At 42.8% G+C, this 13,347-nt stretch overlaps 1 protein-coding gene across 1 annotated transcript in view; it reads left to right on the plus strand.

Annotated features, from left to right (window-relative positions):
- The first annotated feature begins 1,773 nt into the window (after positions 1-1,773).
- LOC139562377 (synapse differentiation-inducing gene protein 1-like) overlaps positions 1,774-13,347 on the plus strand; it is a 53,529-nt gene continuing 41,955 nt past the window's right edge. The window contains exons 1-2 of the mRNA XM_071380066.1: positions 1,774-1,835; positions 2,062-2,268. The gene's annotated coding sequence lies outside the window, so the exon portion shown is untranslated. The remainder of the gene's footprint in view (positions 1,836-2,061; positions 2,269-13,347) is intronic.

Raw genomic sequence — 13,347 nt, forward strand, 5'->3', positions numbered from 1 at the left:
TATTTATCTTCCCTTTTGTACTTTAACCATTTGTACATCGTTACAACACTGTATATATACATAATATGACATTTGTAATGTCTTTATTATTTTGGAACTTCTGTGACTGTAATGTTTACTGTTCATTTTTATTGTTTGTTTCACTTTTGTGTATTATCTACTTCACTTGCTTTGGCAATGTTAACATATGTTTCCCATGCCAATAAAGCCACTTGAATTTAATTGTATTGACATACAAATGGTATCCACGATTTCATCAGTTGGTCAGTTGGTTATCTGGAGTACTTCTCCTGTCTTATCCGGTGTCCTGTGTGAATTTAAGTATGCTCTCTCTAATTCTCTCCTTCTCTCTTTCTTTCACTCTCTCGGAGGACCTGAGCCCTAGGACCATGCGTCAGGACTACCGGGCATGATGACTCCTTGCTGTCCCCAGTCCACCTGGCCTTGCTGCTGTTCCAGTTTCAACTGTTCTGCCTGCGGCTATGGAACCCTGACCTGTCCACCGGACGTGCTACCTGTCCCAGACCTGCTGTTTTCAACTCTCTAGAGACCGCAGGAGCGGTAGAGATACTCTTAATGATCGGCTATGAAAAGCCAACTGACATTTACTCCTGATTATTATTTGACCATGCTGGTCATTTATGAACATTTGAACATCTTGGCCATGTTCTGTTATAATCTCCACCCGGCACAGCCAGAAGAGGACTGGCCACCCCCCATAGCCTGGTTCCTCTCTAGGTTTCTTCCTAGGTTTTGGCCTTTCTAGGGAGTTTTTCCTAGCCACCGTGCTTCTACACCTGCATTGCTTGCTGTTTGGGGTTTTAGGCTGGGTTTCTGTACAGCACTTCGAGATATTAGCTGATGTACGAAGGGCTATATAAAATAAACTTGATTGTTTTATTTGATTTCATCTGACTCTGGGGAAGTAGATAAAGGGCATCATTGCCAAAATCCCAAAGTGTCCCTTTAAATAGAAAATATCATACAACTGTCTCCCATTCTTTTACTTTTAGATTTGTGTGTATTGTTGTGAATTGTTAGATACTACTGCACTGTTGGAGCAAGGAAAACAAGCATTTCGCTACACACGTAATAACATCAGCTAAATATGTGTATGTGACCAATAAAATTTGATTTGATGTGCACAAATAGAGCAAGCGAAAGCACTGTCCTCATACACAAAATGTTCTTAATGTTTTCAGTGGTTATGTGGTGGTACTTCGTGCCTACAGATTTCTTCTCCCTCACTATGCTGCTGCACACACTGGGCTCCAGGCTGTGCTCGGCTGAGCTCCAGTGCTAGTGCACATGTATTAATGGGCTCCTGAAACCGGAAATAGCAAGATGTCAGCCCCCACAAATTGGTGTATGCAACCATGAGTAGATTAAATTGAAAACAATGGTCGGCCATCTTGGAGGCTGTCTCTAGTTCTTATTAAAGCTCAATGTTCCAAACCTGGGACCTGCAGTACATCAACCCTTATTATTTGTTTGACGTGTAGCCTACACCTGGGGGCAGCATTGGATTATTTGATAGGAGAAACAACAGCGAGGTAGAGACCGAGGACAATCATTCTTCAACATTCACAACATTAAATTGTCTTATTTGTGAGTCAATATACAATTCAGTATAGGATTTACCTATAGTACCAGATGGGTTACTAAACCATAGTTTATTGTAAACCTTTGATATTGTAATCCCTTTGAAATATGGCATAAAATCCCTATTTCAGCACAAAAATATGTTGAAATAACAGGCATTCTTTAGGACCATGGGGTGAACTGTTCCATTTGATTGGTACCTTCACACTCACCCAGCACTAGATTGATAGCGGGTAAGGTCTGAAATGCTGCTATTTGACACTTTTACACACAAAGCACAGTGCAGCTGCCTTCACTTCACAAGTAAGAACTGTGGTAGCTGTAGCCGGTGGTGTGTGTCTGTCTGTCTGTATGCTGCACGTGTTCCCCGCTGTATTCATCCCATCTGAGCAGAAGATAGAATGCAACACCCCCTTTGCAGGCACACAAAATACAAATGTCATTGATGTTTTTCTTCAGGGTGGACATCGGACTATTGAGGCTTTGGCTAAACACTTTTTGTTAGACTAGGTGGAGACGGAGTCCTGGATAGATTTATATGGGATAGCCTGTAGAGAATTCCTACTGTAAGGGAAGGATCGCTGACGGATTGTTAAACCCTCGGTCCACTTATGTTTCCGACGGGATCTAGTCTACTCGCCGCAGAACGCGCTTTCACGTTGGAAGGTAAGTTTGTGTGAATGTCTTGCCAGTCAGATCACGAACTTGCAGGTTACAGCAACAATTGATTGCACCAAGATGACACCAGCGCATAACCGAATAACACTGTCTTCGTAAATTATTCGCAATGCAAATAGTGTATCGTACATTTGTCAAGTTTTCTAGAAGAGACTGCAGAGAACACAAGCAAGCTAATAAATGTTATTTTCAGTGATTCGTTTTGGGTGATTCTGGTGAATTATAAAACGATAAAGGGTATGCATGTAGACTACTAGTTAAAAAAATGTTTTATATATATATATATATATATGTGTCACTAACAAACATTGCCGCATCTCCGCGTGGGCCATTGGGCCATAGCCTATAAGGCAATTTTTTCTTTCTTTCTAGAGTGAGCTGTTTGGGAACTGTTCCGTACTCATTACAAACACGGTAAATAAAGGACCTTGAATGACAGCTCCATGGACAACTCCTCCGTTCACCCGGAGACTTCGTGCAATTATTTTGATCCGCCGCTGACCACGTTTTAGCCTACTTCTCTGTTTACATTGTGTCATAGGTAGGCTATGAATTACAGTGTAGGCCAGGGCTCTTCGACCCTGTTCCTGGAGAGCTACCGTCCTGTAGGTTTTCGCTCCAACCCGAATCTAGCACGCTTGAATCAGGTTAGTTCAGCGTTTTCCAAACTCTGTGCTGGAGACCCCAAGGGGTGCACGTTTGGGGTTTTGCCCAAGTACTACACAGTTGATTCAAATAATAAAAGCTTGATGATTATTTGAATCAGCTTAGTAGTGCTACGGCAAAACAAAATGCGCACCGAGTTTGGGAAACGTTGGGTTAGTTAAGTCTGGGGTTGGATTGAAAACCTACAGGAGGGTAACTCTTCAGGGACAGGGTTGGAGAGCCCTGCCCTACACTGTAATTCATTAAACTGAACTGGATTCCTTTACTTTACCAGAATTGCAATCCAGTGCATGCACCTTTTATGGAATTAAAATTCTAGGAAATTGGGCAACCCGTAGGCGCGTTATGTTACCCGTTGCACACAACCCACAAACTAAGAGTGCATTCAGAAAGTGTTCAGACCGCTTAACTTTTTTTTCAAATATTTTTTTACATTACAGCCAAATTCTAAATAGATTCAATTATTTTCTTCCCTCAATATACACACAATACCCCATAACGACAGCGAAAACAGGTTTTTAGAAATTTTAGCAAATGTATTTGTTTATATTTTGAATATGTTATTTACGGAAGTATTCAGACCCATTGCAATGAGACTCGACATTGTGCTCATGTAACAGTATAACTTTAGTCCGTCCCCTCGCCCCGACCCGGGCGCGAACCAGGGACCCTCTGCACACATCAACAACAGTCACCCACGAAGCATCGTTACCCATCGCTCCACAAAAGCCGCGGCCCTTGCAGAGCAAGGGGAACCACTACTTCAAGGTCTCAGAGCAAGTGACGTCACCGATTGAAAGGCTATTAGCGCGCACCACCGCTAACTAGTTAGCCATTTCACATCTGTTACACTCAGGTGCATCCTGTTTACACTGATAATCCTTTAGACGTGTCTACTTGATTGGAGTCCACCTGTGGTAATTTCAATTGATTGGACATGATTTAGAAAGGCACACACCTATCTATATAAGGTTCCACTGTTGACAGTGCATGTCAGAGCAAAAACCAAGCCATGAGGTTGAAGGAATTGTCCGTAGAGATCCAAGACCGGATTGTGTCGAGGTACAGATCAGAGGAAGGGTACCAAAAATATTTCTGCAGCATTGAAAGTCCCCAAGACAAGTCCCCCATAATTCTTAAATGGAAGAAGTTTGGAACCACCAAGACTCTTCCTAGAGCTGGCCGCCGGGTCAAACTGAGCAATCGAGGGAGAAGGGCCTTGGTCAGGGAGGTGACCAAAAACCCAATGGTCACTCTGACAGAGCTCCAGAGTTCCTCTGTGGAGATGAGAACTTTCCAGAAGGACAACCATCTCTGCAGCACTCCAACAATCAGGCCTGGTCTGATGAAACCAAGATTAAGCTATTTGGCCTGAATGTCAGGCGTCACGTCTGGAGGAAACCTGGCACCATCCCTACAGTGAAGCGTGGTGGTGGCAGCATCATGTTGTGGGGATGTTTTTTAGTGGCAGGGTCTGGGAGACTAGTCAGGATCGAAGGAAAGATGAATGGAGCAAACTACAGAAAGATCCTTGATGGAAAACCTGCTCAGGAACTCAGACTGGGGCGAAGGTTCACCATCCAACATGCGACCCTAAGAATACAGCCAAGACAACGCAGGAGTGACTTTGGGACACGTCTTTGAATGTCCTTGAGTGGCCCAGCCAGAGCTCGGACTTGAACCCGATCGAACATCTCTGGAGGGACCTGAAAATAGCTGTGCAGCGACGCTCCCCATCCAACCTGACAGAGCTTGAGTGGATCTGCAGAGAAGAATGGGAGAAACTTCCCAAATATGGGTGTGCAAAGCTTGTAGTGTCATACCCAAGAAGACTCAAGGCTGTAATCGTTGCCAAAGGTGCTTCAATAAAGTTCTGGGTCTAAATACTTACACTACAGTTCAAAAGTTTGGGGTCAATTAGATATTTCCTTGTTTTTTAAAGAAAAGCAAATCAAATTGTCTATTAAAATAACATCAAATTGATAAGAAGTACAGTGTAGACATTGTTAATTTTTATGGAATATCTACATAGGTGTGCAGAGGCCCATTATCAGCAACCATCACTCCTGTGTTCCTATGGCATGTTGTGTTAGCTGATCCAAGTTTATCATTTTAAAAGGCTAATTGATCATTAGAAAGCCCTTTTGCAATTATGTTAACACGGCTGAAAACTGTTGTGCTCATTAAAGAAGAAATAAACTGGCCTTCTTTAGACTAGTTGAGTATCTGGAGCATCAGCGTTTGTGGGTTTGATTACAGGCCTAAAATGTCCAGAAACAAAGATCTTTCTTTTGAAACTCATCAGTCTATTCTTGTTCTGAGAAATGAAGGCTTTTCCATGTGAGAAATTGCTAAGAAACTGAAGATCTCGTACAACGCTGTGTACTACTCCCTTCACAGTACAGCGCAAACTGGCTCTAACCAGAAAAAGGAGTGGGAGGCCCCGGTGCACAACTGAGCAAGTGGACAAGTACATTAGAGTGTCTAGTTTGAGAAACAGAAGCCTCACAAGTCCTCAACTGGCAGCTTCATTATATCGTGCCTGCAATTCCCATCCAACCTGACAGCTTGAGAGGATCAGCAAATACAGGTGTGCCAAGCTTGTGGCGTCGTACCCAACAAGACTCGATGCTGTAATCACTGCCAAAGGGGCAGAGTAAGTAAAGGGTCTGAATACTTATGTAAATGTAATATTTCATTTTTATGTTTTATAATTTAGCAAACATTTCTAAACCTGTTATTGTGTGTAGATTGATTGGGGGGGACAATTTAATCAATTTTAGAATAAGGCTGTATCGTAACAAAATGTGGAAAAAGTCAAGGGGTCTGAATACTTTCCCGAATGCACTGTATATTGCTTTCATGGGAAGTTAGGATAGCCTATCAGTCGACAACTTAACACTCATTTTAAAGCATAAACGTTATCTGGCCTGATTGATTACTTCCTTCCCATTGTCATCTCTTGTAACCAATATGTGATACCGTTGTGTTAGGTGACGTTGTAACCGTTCAGATTTATAGGCTATAGCCCCCAGTTCCCACTGCATTTTTTTCATTGTTCCCCTCTAATCAGGGACTGAAAAGTGCGGTAAGAGCTGGCAGACGCAACACCTGTGAAAAAGCCATGCGAAAATGTGATTAACATGACATGGCAGGACTATAGCCTAACAACTGACTATAATGATTTCTGTCAAACCTACTGAAATTCATATTTTACAACTTCATATTCTTTACATGGAATCCGACCTCCAACAAAACTGTCATTGGACTTTAGGGGAAAATAATATAAAAATAAAAAAAGTTTACATTGTATTTTAGTGTTGAGAGGTGGGACTGATTGTCACTTCACATTCTCACTTCATTGATTTAGATTCTTGTCAAGATGGAGCTATAGTCCCTTTCAAAGTGGCCAATCTATACTGAACAAAAATATAACGCAAATAAATTCATTATGCCCTAATCTATGGATTTCACCTGACTGGGAATGCATACAGTATATGCATCTGTTGGTCACAGATGCCTTTAAAAAACAAAAAGGCATGGATCAGAAAACCAGTCAGTATCTGGTATGATATGACCACCATTTGCCTCATGCAGCGCGATACATCTCCATTGCATAGAGTTGATTGTGGAATGTTGTCCCACTCTTCTTCAATGGCTGTGCGAAGTGGCTGGATATTGGCAGAAACTGGAACATGCTGTCGTACACGCCAGTCAAGAGCATCCCATACATGCTCAATGGGTGACATGTCTGGTGAGTATGCAGGCCATGGAAGAACTGGGACATTTTCAGCTTCCAGGAAATGTGTACAGATCCTTTCGGGAATGAGGGGCCGTGCATTATCATCTACTTCCGGCGCCGACCGAGATGGCCGCTTCGCACAAGCATTTCGCTACACTCGCATTAACATCTGCTAACTATGTGACAAATACAATTTGATTTAATTTTATCATGCCATAATATGAGGCGATGGAGGCGGATAAATGGCACAACAATGGGCCTCAGGATCTTGTCACGGTATCTCCGTGCATTCAAATTGTGACGACCCTCCCACTCTGTCTGCTGTATTCTTTCTCTTTGCTCTTGTTTTACTTATTAGGATGTTCGGCGGGAGGAGCTGGGTGAGTCGTCAGCGACATGGGGACACACCTGGGCTCGGGTGTGTCCCGGGATAAATACACCTCTTCCCCATTCATTGAGGAGACTCTCTCCATGCAGACACACTGTTAGATTTTGGTTATGGCATTTTTGTGGCTGTTTACTTTGGCACCTTTCAACACCCATCATAATCACATTTTATGTATGCAACCGTTATTCCTTATCTCCACGTTGTCTCCCTTTTTGTTACGGACTTCGAGCCGGTTCGTGACAAGTGGGGGCTCATCCGGGATCTCGAAGGTATTGTGTTTGGGAGAAAACGTGGAGTTAATGTTTGAGATCTCTGTTGGTGCTTTGTTTGCATCTTTTGTTACAGCTTTTTTGAGTTGTAATGTTTGGTGCTCAGTACTAGTTGCCTTTGTTTGTTTGGTAAACTTGACATTGCGGTGGATAGTTGGTTGTGTGCTGCATTGGAGAGAGTACATTGGTTAGTTTCCAGGCCCCTACCCAGGCTGGAGACTCTTGCTCTACTCGCTGTTGGGACAGTGGTCAGAGGAAATGAGTACAATCGGCTGTGTACCTCAGTCTGAGATTTGGGTAGGGTAGTGACACTTGCTACCTGGAGCTATAGCCTTTCTTTTTCCCCTGTTAGGCTTAGCAACGGAATACGTTGGGCATGGTTTCACTATGGAATATGTTGGGCATGGTTATTTTGTTTGTTATTTTTGTGTGGTGTCCGTGAACTGAGCAGTTGTCTCGGGGGCACATCCGTGGCTTGGAGGGAATCTGCCAGCGTGCTGTTTTTTTTTTTTTTTTTTTTTTACCTTGCCAGCGGGCTACAGTGCGTAATTACCCACCGCAAATCCGCACGAAGACTAAGGTTGAGTTATTGTGGGGTTTGGGGAATCTCCATATATATCTCATCTCTCTTCTGTGGTGCCCAGTGTGATTGTCATTTCTCTTGTTGTGGTCCGGTCTGGTGTGCTCAGCAGAGGGGAAGAGCGAGATGTTTTTTGTTTTTGTTGTATTTACTTGTGATTATGGCGTCTAATGTAGACGAGTTCATTCGCTTTCCATCAGAGGAACTGTTTGAATTATGTACTAAAGAACAGCTGTTGAAGATCGCTGAACACTACAAGATTGAAATTAGTGATAAATGTCAAAATAATTCTGTTATGTTGATATTGAAAGCCAATCTGATTGAGAGTGGTATTCTTGAAGTTAACACTGGGGCAGCCTCTGCCGAGGACTCGCCACCTCCCCAGCCGTCTCCCCGTTTCGTTACAATGGCCGCCCCATCTGTTAGACTTAGTGGTCTGTCTTTTGAACAACAGAAGGAACTGCTTCTGTTACAACTAGAGCATGATCATGTAAAGTATGAAAAGGAATTGGCATTTACACAGGATTTGGAGCGTGCAAAAATCAAGTTGCAACAAGAGCGGCTACAGTTGGTTAGGGAAGGAAAGCTCTCAGGGGAGAGTTTCCTCTGGGAAGGTGACCCAGATTTACCTAGGGGTTGCTCCTCTCTCGGTCATGCCCCTGACTCATTTGATATTGTTGGAAACTTAAGGTTGTTGCCAAAATTTTATGAGAAGGACCCTGAGACGTTCTTTTTGTTGGAGCTTATTGCTGACGCGCTCTCTCGTGCGCCCTGTTTCTGTATGTCTACGTGACTGACCATTGTTTCTTTTGTTTGGTATTGTTCTGTTCTGTCGCTCCTGTCTGCTCCTTCTGGTCTCGTTTTCTTCTTTCCTCTTAAAGGTTGCTTCCTGTGCGCAAAGGTTGCTGAAGTCTGTGGAGGACGAGGTTGGCTGGGGCAAGTGGAAGTGTGAACACATGGATTTGGGATGCTGGTTGGGTCAATTTGGGATGCAGGCTGGGTCTTCTGCTAGTATCCATCCAGGGCAGTATTTTGTTTGTGTGACGACCCTCCCACTCTGTCTGCCGTATTCTTTCTCTTTGCTCTTGTTTTCCTTATTAGGATGTCGGCGGGCGGAGCTGGGAGGGTTGTCAGCGACATGGGACACACCTGGGCCCGAGTGTGTCCCGGGATAAATTCACCTCTTCCCCATTCATTGAGGAGACTCTCTCCATGCATGGCATTTTTGTGGCCGTTTTGTTTGTTTGCTTTTGCACCTTTCAACACCCATCATTATCACTTACACCTACAGATTACTGACTACACACACCATTGTTAATTGTATTTACGTTACCTCAGTTAATAAACATATTTTTGTTATTCCTAATCTCCACGTTGTCTCCCTTTTTGTTACGGACTTTGAGCCGGTTTGTGACAAAATATAAAATGCAATTGTGCTCGTTGTCCGTAGCTGATGCCTGCCCATACTCATAACCCCACTGCCACCATGGGGCACTCTGTTCTCAATGTTAACATCAGTAAACCGCTCGCCCGACACAATGCCATACACGCTGTCTACCAGCTGCCCGGTAAAGTCGAAACCGGGATTCATCTGTGAAGAGCACTTATCCAGTGTGCCAGTGGCCATCGAAGTTGAGCATTTGTCCACTGAAGTCGGCTATGACGCCAAACTGCAGTCAGGTCAAGACCCTGGTGAAGACCAAGAGCACGCAGATGAGCTTTCCAGATACTTTTTCTGACAGTTTGTGTTGAAATTCTTCTGTTGTGCAAACCCACAGTTTCATCAGCTGTCCAGATGGCTGGTCTCAGACGATCCCGCAGGTGAAGAAGACGGATGTGGAGGTCCTAGGCTGGCGTGGTTACTTGTGGTTAGGGCTGGGCGATATGACGATATACAGTTGAAGTCGGAAGTTTACATACACTTATGTTGGAGTCATTCAAATTAGTTTTTCAACACCTCAACAAATTTCTTGTTAACAAACTATAGTTTTGGCAAGTCGGTTAGGACATCTACTTTGTGCATGACACAAGTAATTTTTCCAACAATTGTTTAGATAGATTATTTCACTTATAATTCACTGTATCACAATTCCAGTGGGTCAGAAGTTTACATACACTGTTGACTATGCCTTTTAAACAGCTTGGAAAATTCCAGAAAATTATGTCATGGCTTTAGAAGCTTCTGTTAGGCTAATTGACGTAATTTGAGTCAATTGGAGGTTTACCTGTGGATGTATTTCAAGGCCTACCTTCCAACTCATTGCCTCTTTGCTTGACATCATGGGAAAATCAAAAGAAATCAGCCAACACGTCAAAAATAATTGTAGACCTCCACAAGTCTGGTCCATCCTTAGGAGCAATTTCCAAATGCCTGAATGTACCACGTTCATCTGTACAAACAATAGTACGCAAGTATAAACACCATGGGACCACGCAGCTGTCCTACCGCTCAGGAAGGAGATGCGTTCTGTCTCCTAGAGATGAACGCACTTTGGTGCGAAAAGTGCAAATCAATCCCAGAACAACAGCAAAGGACCTTGTGAGGATGCTGGAGGAAACGGGTACAAAAGTATCTATATCCACAGTAAAACGAGTCCTATATCGACATATCCTGAAAGGCCGCACAGCAAGGAAGAAGCCCCTGCTCCAAAACCGCCATAAAAAAGCCAGACTACGGTTTGCAACTGCACATGGGGACGAAGATTGTACTTTCTGGAGAAATGTCCTCTGGTCTAATGAAACAAAAATAGAACTGTTTGGCCATAATGACCATTGTTATGTTTGGAGGAAAAAGGGGGAGGTTTGCACGCTGAAGAACACCATCCCAACCATGAAGCACGGGGGTGGCAGCATCATGTTGTGGGGGTGCTTTGCTGCTGGGACTGGTGCACTTCACAAAATAGATGGCATCGTGAAGAAAGAAAATTATGTGGATATATTGAAGCAACATCTCAAGACATCGGTCAGGAAGTTAAAGCTTGGTCGCAAATGGATCTTCCAAATGGACAATGACCCCAAGCATACTTCAAAAGTTGTGGCAAAATGGCTTAAGGACAACAAAGTCAAAGTATTGAAGTGGCCATCACAAAGCCCTGACCTCAAGCCTACAGACAATTTGTGGGCAGAACTGAAAAAGCATGTTTGAGCAAGGAGGCCTACAAACCTGACTCAGTTACACCAGCTCTGTCAGGAGGAATGGGCCAAAATTCAACCAACTTATTGTGGGAAGCTTGTGGAAGGCTACCCAAAACGTTTGACCCAAGTTAAACAATTTAAAGGCAATGCTACCAAATACGAATTGAGTGTATGTACACTTCTGACCCATTGGGAATGTGATGAAAGAAATAAAACCTGAAAGAAATAATTCTCTACTATTATTCTGACATTTCACATTCTTAAAATAAAGTGGGGATCCTAAGGGAATTTTTACTAGGATTAAATGTCAGGAATTGTGAAAAACTGAGTTTAAATGTATTTGGCTAAGGTGTATGTAAACTTCCGACTTCAACTGTGTGTATGTATGTATATACAGTGGGGCAAAAAAGTATTTAGTCAGCCACCAATTGTGCAAGTTCTCCCACTTAAAAAGATGAGAGAGGCCTGTAATTTTCATCATATGTACACTTCAACTATGACAGACAAAATGAGAAAAAAAATCCAGAAAATCACATTGTAGGATTTTTTAATGAATTTATTTGCAAATTATGGTGGAAAATAAGTATTTGGTCACCTACAAACAAGCAAGATTTCTGGTTCTCACAGACCTGTAACTTCTTCTTTAAGAGGCTCCTCTGTCCTCCACTCGTTACCTGTATTAATGGCACCTGTTTGAACTTGTTATCAGTATAAAAGACACCTGTCCACAACCTCAAACAGTCACACTCCAAACTCCACTATGGCCAAGACCAAAGAGCTGTCAAAGGACACCAGAAACAAAATTGTAGACCTGCACCAGGCTGGGAAGACTGAATCTGCAATAGGTAAGCAGCTTGGTTTGAAGAAATCAACTGTGGGAGCAATTATTAGGAAATGGAAGACATACAAGACCACTGATAATCTCCCTCGATCTGGGGCTCCACGCAAGATCTCACCCCGTGGGGTCAAAATGATCACAAGAACGGTGAGCAAAAATCCCAGAACCACACAGGGGGACCTAGTGAATGACCTGCAGAGAGCTGGGACCAAAGTAACAAAGCCTACCATCAGTAACACACTACGCCGCCAGGGACTCAAATTCTGCAGTGCCAGACGTGTCCCCCTGCTTAAGCCAGTACATGTCCAGGCCCGTCTGAAGTTTGCTAGAGAGCATTTGGATGATCCAGAAGAAGATTGGGAGAATGTCATATGGTCAGATGAAACCAAAATATAACTTTTTGGTAAAAACTCAACTCGTCGTGTTTGGAGGACAAAGAATGCTGAGTTGCATCCAAAGAACACCATACCTACTGTGAAGCATGGGGGTGGAAACATCATGCTTTGGGGCTGTTTTTCTGCAAAGGGACCAGGACGACTGATCCGTGTAAAGGAAAGAATGAATGGGGCCATGTATCGTGAGATTTTGAGTGAAAACCTTCCATCAGCAAGGGCATTGAAGATGAAACGTGGCTGGGTCTTTCAGCATGACAATGATCCCAAACACACCGCCCGGGCAACGAAGGAGTGGCTTCGTAAGAAGCATTTCAAGGTCCTGGAGTGGCCTAGCCAGTCTCCAGATCTCAACCCCATAGAAAATCTTTGGAGGGAGTTGAAAGTCCGTGTTGCCCACCAACAGCCCCAAACATCACTGCTCTAGAGGAGATCTGCATGGAGGAATGGGCCAAAATAGCAGCAACAGTGTGTGAAAACCTTGCGAAGACTTACAGAAACGTTTGACCTCTGTCATTGCCAAGAAAGGGTATATAACAAAGTATTGAGATAAACTTTTGTTATTGACCAAATACTTATTTTCCACCATAATTTGCAAATAAAATCATAAAAAATCCTACAATGTGATAAATGATAAAAATGATAAAAATTACAGGCCTCTCCCATCTTTTTAAGTGGGAGAACTTGCACAATTGGTGGCTGACTAAATACTTTTTTGCCCCACTGTATTAGGCCTATTTTTATTTTGTTTGCAACTGTAGTTGAAGTGTTTTCTATTTACCTTTTTAGATTTCTTACGTTCATATTTTATATTGTTACATGCTTAATTGAAAATGTGCACAGGTTCTAAATAAAAGGAAATTAAATATGAGTAAGTACCTTTTTTATTTGTTGAGTATAATTCAAAATGTAATAAGAAATAGGCATTTACATGTGGTCATTTTATGTAAACTATTTATTCATTTAATTTATAGAAAATGTGCTATATCGGGATATGAGATTTTGTCCATATCGCCCAGCCCTACTTGTGGTTTGCGGTTGTTAGGCCGGTTGGACG

Source organism: Salvelinus alpinus, chromosome 32 (assembly GCF_045679555.1).
Source record: "Salvelinus alpinus chromosome 32, SLU_Salpinus.1, whole genome shotgun sequence".
Taxonomy (NCBI): domain Eukaryota; kingdom Metazoa; phylum Chordata; class Actinopteri; order Salmoniformes; family Salmonidae; genus Salvelinus; species Salvelinus alpinus.